This window comes from Carcharodon carcharias, chromosome 8 (assembly GCF_017639515.1).
Source record: "Carcharodon carcharias isolate sCarCar2 chromosome 8, sCarCar2.pri, whole genome shotgun sequence".
NCBI lineage: Eukaryota > Metazoa > Chordata > Chondrichthyes > Lamniformes > Lamnidae > Carcharodon > Carcharodon carcharias.
Genome location: NC_054474.1, coordinates 87,751,951 through 87,758,878, shown reverse-complemented (window position 1 = coordinate 87,758,878; position 6,928 = coordinate 87,751,951).

The window sequence follows — 6,928 nt, the reverse complement described above, 5'->3', positions numbered from 1 at the left end:
TATGGTAAGAGAATGATCAAAGGAAGGGGCAATGTGCCAGGTTAAATGGAAGGGGCAAGGGAATTTGTTGGGAAAAATTTGAAAATAAGCAGTGAGATTTCTTGTTTTCTTTTCCCATCATAATGATCGATTCTGCAAGCTGTGATGGCTTTTCAATGTTTCGATGACTCCTGAAGCAGGAGTGAACAAAAGCAATCATGATGTTAAAAGATGACTGATTGAGCTCTTTTGGTGACAAAATACACCTTTTGATGTAAAATGATTTACTGATTGTTTTGGGCACAACTGAGCGTTAAATTGATATCAAAATTTTCCGGTAGGGTTATAGCTCCACAGACAGGCTTTACACGAAAAGCCAAGTTAAAAGTTAGCTTTAGTTGACAGACAGCGAGGAATCCTGAACTCCCCACACTCACTGATAACTTTGTAGAGGCGTCCTTCAACAGGCTCACTAACATATTCAAGAGGCCTACTATGTGGGATGCCTGAAAACCAGGCCTTACAGATTGAGCAGATTGACCAACGGCTGTGCATATTAGGTGTAGGCCGTCCCACTGGTAAATGTGCTGTGCCGTTTAAGCCTGAGAAACTGGAACAACATTTACCAATTTCCAGCCCAGCAAATCAAAAATCACATCCGAAATGTTTATTAGTCTACTATATAGTAATTTACAGAGTATGCACAGAGAAGGGTTAAATCTTATTTTAAAATAAATGAAGTTTTTAAAAAATCAATTATATCAATAATTTGAAATTAATATTTCCATGCAATTAGATTGTATAAACTGTTATTTGTGGACCATGCTCCACAATCAGCAGAACAGAGTCAGGCTACTGGCTGCACCTCATTGCAGGTCAAATCAGGTTCTGTAATAAAGGAGAACTGAGCATGTCCTCACCAGTAAACCAAATGTTAATATTTTCAATAGATATAGACCCAAGCTCTGCAAGACTATTTACAACAGAGGTAGCTACAAGCTGCCTTGATGCAATACACTTGGGAGTCAATTCAGGATTGCATTATTGAGTTAAACCATCACTTTAAATCACATTGAAGTGCAATGAAAACCGTTTCACATCGAGACAAATGGGGTTCTAGTATAGTAAGCCTCCCGTATTGAAGCTAATCCTAACGTTGAATTAGGTTTACAAAGCCCAATTCAGACACCCAAAGTATCCCTGATTGTCGATGTTATTAAATCTAGTTTCCACATACCAGCAGCAAGCTGAAGTGTGACTGGGTCTACACATCACCAGCAGACGGTGGAATTCAGACTGAGCAAGCTCAACTCCAGGATCTAGCTCATGAATGCTGGGAACTGGTTTGAATTCATTTGAATTCCATGCAGCTTTAGTATGTAATCACACGTGACTACATTCCTCTTTGGTTTTGACTGGCAACTCAAATCTGCCTTGGAGCTCAATATAGCAGTGACGTTGCAGTGTTTGTGGCACAGTGCAGGCTGGTTTCCATTAAGTGACAGTTGGGGATGTGGGGTGGTTTTTGTTCTTATTGACTTTCTTCTTTTAATCTTCGATGGACTGCCAGATTTTCAAATTTATGCGTCAGATAGTAACCCTTCCAACATGTGGTACCACAGAGTGATGGGCCACAGGTTTGATTCTTGTCATTTTTTGGTTTGGACAGACATGCAAGGAAATGATATAAAATATAAAATTGTAACACACAATTCCTGTTAGAGTCACAATTTCTTCCAGTACAATTCCCCATTACATTGATAACTTACAATCCGTGTGTTATGAAAGAGCATACCCTCTTAATCACAGCACCATGGGACATTTAGATATATACCTCCTGCCATATATGCTTTATGCATGGTTAAATGTGGAACTGAACCATGTAGCATAGAAAAAGCCCAAGGTTGATGTGCTCAGTTAGCCAGTATGAGCTAAGGTGGCTTTAGGAGCATTGCAACTGGTTGGCCTCAGTGCCCCATAGTCAGAGGGGCTTATCATCATCTGGAGCTAATGATAGATTTTTGGGCTCCAAGGGAATTAAGGGATATGGGGACAGTGCAGGAAGGTAGAGTTGAGGTAGAAAATCAGCCGTGACCATGTTGAATGGAGGAAGGGCCAAATGGTCTGCTCCAATTCCTACCTCTTATGTTCTTATCCTGCTCCCGGCTACTATTCAGTGACTCCTGATGGAGCTACATGGGAGTTGGGAAAGGAGGAGATCAAATGTACAATGATGAACAGGGAAAAAAAAACCCTGGACCCTCCAGCCTGTCCCACACAACTATGATGCCAAGTGCATCACAATATAACTTCACACCCCACCCAAAACCTTGCGATCCCTTCAGTTATGTTAGTAAATGTTATGATGTACAAAACTTCGCAGTCATGGCGAATAGGCTCGATGGACCTTGCTCAACCGTGACCCCCTCTGAAGTTGAATAGGTTCTCACATATCCATTCGGAACAAGGGATTGGAGGGCACTGCCAGAGCTATACTGCAGCAGGGGTAGAAGGGGAGAGAAGAGTGGTCAAGAAAGATTGGTGAGGTGGAAAATAAATGAAGTTGTTGAGGTTGTTTGATACACATCGGCAAAAGAACAGGGGAACAGAGATTACCAGTGGGAATTCCTATAATAAATATTTTCTGTTTGCTTTCCACTTCCTTAGTTTTAGTGTTGCAATGTCCGCATTTTAGGCTTATATTAAATTCTAATTCAGTAACAAAGATCAAACACATTTAGTATTTAATAAGTTAAGATTCTTGGCAAAATGCCTCCTTTTTTTGACCACGGTTTCATTGTACATGCTTCCCTCCTTTTTTTGGAAATGACCTCATTCCTTCTCTGTTCAGCCCACAGTAACATCTGCGTTACATTTCCTGAGTCACTTGATAAATACAGATGTGCAGCTGGCCTGTGCCCAGTGGCTAATTAACCACTGCATCACTACCAGGTGGGTCAAGGCAACATTTTAAAGGCTCAGTTTTCCTTGGGAAAGTCAGGATTGGCCTTCAGATGACCGGTGTTTTAATATTTACAAATCCATATCACATGAGGTAACTCAGAGACAACATCCGTGAGATGGACTGCACAACAAAAAAAATCCTTCTGAAAGATGCGATTCCATGGAAAACAATTATTTTGGGAAACACTGAGCAGGAGATGAATGAGCCCTTTGTGAATTGGAAATCCTTTGGTACTTTGCTCTCAGCAACTGCATAAAATGCTTCAAAGTCCGTTGAGGTTATTGCTATATTGGTGCTTGGTGGTTAAGAGTTGCATGCTCAGACAAGACCTGTGACCTCAAGACCGGCTCATCCTTTCCTGATGCATACGTATGATGCAGCCTCTGATAGAGGGTTAACAAAGTGGGGTGTATGATTTTCAGGCCCCCAACCTCGACTGTTGGGATCCATGAAACAGCCCCCAGCACCTGTGATCTTCATTAGGTTTATTTAATACAGCATGGAAGCATGGAAACATGTACATTGCACCTGTGGTCAAAGAAAGGGCCAATTCGCCAAGAATTTTAACTTATTCAAAATTAATCAGTATTTGATTTTGTGACTGCACCAGAATTTAATCAAAAACTGTGCTATCCATAACCTAGCTTGCACCAAGTCCCTTTCTCCCATCGCCCCTAAGCTCACTGACCTATAATGGCCAGCCACACCTCAAATTTAAAATTTTCATCCTGGTGTTCAAATCCCTCCATTGCCTTGCCTCTCCGTCTCCCTGTAACCCCTCCCAAGAGCTCCGCATTCCAATTCTGGTCTCAAGTACATCCCCAATTTCCTTCGCTGCACCATGTGTCTTCAACTGTCTCATGCCACCAGTATCATTGAAAATGTGACAGGGGTGTGTCTAACGATCTTGAAACTAGTGTAAATGTGACACTAACAATAACAACTTGAATTTATATAGTGTATTTAGCAGAGTAAAACATTTCTAACGAATGGAGGGAGATTAATTTAAACAGCCCTGATTTCTCCTCTCACCACCCATCTGTAAACAAAAAGGTGTTTCTATTTTGATTTCCCCCTTTTTAAGTGGTTTTGCCAACCTCTCAATTTTGGTGTGATCCAATTTCTATTAATAGCCCCACAGCAAACTCGAGATAGGATAAATTCAGAGGGTTCATTTATTTGCACACAATCACAGGCAGTAGGAGGGTCACAAAGTAGCCCTCTGTACATTCATACAATAAAAGAGGGATAGAGAAAGAAAGATTTACAGGTGAAAGACCACAGAGAAAATAATTAATGTTTCATGTGAGTCTAGAGGCCAGAGTCAAAGTCCAATGGTGTATTCTTTCACAGAGGTTGGCAGGTTGAAAACCAATGCTGGATAATTCACATTTCCAGTTGAGATGACTTCCATGATGAGATAGGCATGAAAAGATGAATTAGTCTTGTAGGCAACAATATCAATGATCAGAGATTACAGTAGAAACAGTTTAAATGGAGCAAGGAATTCAAACTCTGACAGAACCTCTTTTCTATGTTGCTGCTTAATAGAGGGAAGATAACAGACTGAGCTCTGCAGCTCCACATGGCAATATTACAGGTTCCACCAGCTGGGGGGGTCATGTCACATGACTCCCACCTCTCCACTTTGGCTTTGACAAAGGGTGTATATCCCTTTGTCAGGCTTCCTGAGACTGTTAAATGTCCCAGCTATTAAGAATTTGAAAGGAAGGTTGCAGGGCTCTTTGTCCTAGCAGACTAGTAGACTCCATTTGGCCAGGCTGATTTCTGAAATGCCTTCGTTTAATTCCCTTTGGATTTGGTCTCTGTAGCCCATTGAGATCATTAGCATCTCTTCAGAGATAACAAGGTGCAAGTTTCTACAATTCTGCCAAATAGCTCTTATTGTTCAAGGGTCACAGCTAGACATGACTGTTTAAATGGTCATTCTCCAATTTTAAAGTTTTAGAAATTAGCTATAAGGATGTGTACATAAAGTTTATAAAGATATAGCGTGACATCTTGGTCCCATTACACATTCCAAGGAGCTTAACAAATTCAATACCAACAAAACATTTTTGACAGCCATAGAAGTTGATAACAGGTCAGTTGACCAAAAGCTTAATCAAAGAGCTAGGTATTAAGGACCAGGAAGAAAGAGAAATGGAAAGGTGGAGAGGTTTATGGAGGGTATTCCAGAGCTTAAGGCCTAGACAGCTGAATTCTCAGTCACCAAAACTGGTTGTCTGCAAAAGGCCAGATTGAAGGAACCCTGAGATCTCAAAGGCTTGTTGGGCTGGAGGTGATTACAGAAATTCAGAGGGGTAAGGCCACAGAGGTGCTGTAATATGCCTTTAAGGAATATCAGCATGACATCATTAGAAGGGAGATGAGTCAAGTGACCTAGTCTTTGTTTCACTTTTTCTTTGAGCACAGCACACACCTACAGCTCTGATGCCTTCAAGCTTTATACCTAGGTATTACTGTTCTCATGTGCCTCGTCTTAATAAATGAACCCACTACATGTTTACCCAATCTCTTATGAACGATTGGTGCTTTGTGTCTTTTGCAGTAAATAAGCCCAAGGTATTATATCATTATAATAATACAATAGGAAGAATTTGAAAAGAAGGGTGAGGATTTTAAAATTGAAGGGTTGTTACATGGGGAACCAGTGAAGGTCAGCAAGCATGGGATTGACGGGTGAATGAGGTCTGCAGCGAGTTAAGATATGGGCAATAGAGTTTTAGATGAGCGCAAGTTTATGCCAGATGGAAGACGGGAGGCCAGGCACTCTCCAGAGACTAGTATCAGTATAAGCATGATGGGGGATAGCCCATGTTCGTGACACCAGTATCAATGTGTATGTGACAGAGGAGTTCCACAATCCTGTTACCAGTATTGGTATAAAATGCTAAATTAGGTATAATATCTCAGGTCTCTCCTACACTCCCCGAGAATGTGCATCAACCACAGAATCAAAGGAACCGTGCATTCTGGAGCAGTGAGGTCGATAAATGCTTATCTCTCCCTCCCTCTTTAAATATCTGACTTCTAATTGAAAAATTGCTAAGGTGGTGTCAAGCACAGGGCTGTTTTTGTGCATTCGAGTCCACTGGGAGCTGTGCTTGGTCAGTGTAATTTACAACTCCAGACCATCATTCTCCTCAGCTAGGACTTGCATTTGAATCCTGGTCCCAGAGGTATAAGAACACTGGTATTGCACTTTATCCCAAAGTCTGACTATATAAATAACCTCTCAAGTACATGTTTGCACATAATAGGGACTTTGTTTTTAGTCTTTTCAGTATCTGGGACAGAATAGGAAATGATTAAATTGACCGCACCTGGCCAATAAGCTGAATTTCCCATTACACAATGCAACAAGATTTGATACACTACTTCCTGTTTAACATTCACCAGGAAAAACACTATGCAGTGAGTTCAGGTCAAGCCCAGCAGTAATGTTAGAAGAAAACTTCTGGAGAAGAGTAGCTATGATGATGGCAAATCCGGGATAGGGGGCCATGCCTATTATTTAACATGAAGCCTGGAAACTTTGCTCAGTGCACAGTACCACATTGACAGAGATGATTTTAATGAAAAGCACAAATGCAGAAAAACGTAAATTAAAACAGAAAATGCTGGGAATGAACAACAACACCTGAGAGAGGAAGACAGTCATATCTAAAATGTGCAGGAAGGAAGCTGCTGGAATTAACACTTTGAGCTTGATCCTATTGGGAGCTGATTCACCCATGCAAATGTTGATTGCCCAAAGCTCCATGACTAACATTTTCTGTTTGTATTTGATAACGTTTGTACATGTGTGCAAACCACATTACTGTAAGCTGAGGACCAAAAGGTGTAAGGGATTTGCATCATGATGCATTGCCTTTTAAAATGTTTCCATTCCAAAGCACCATTTAATCCTTGGTTATAGAAAGAGTGAAGATAAAACATTCTTAAGGCAGTTACTACAAT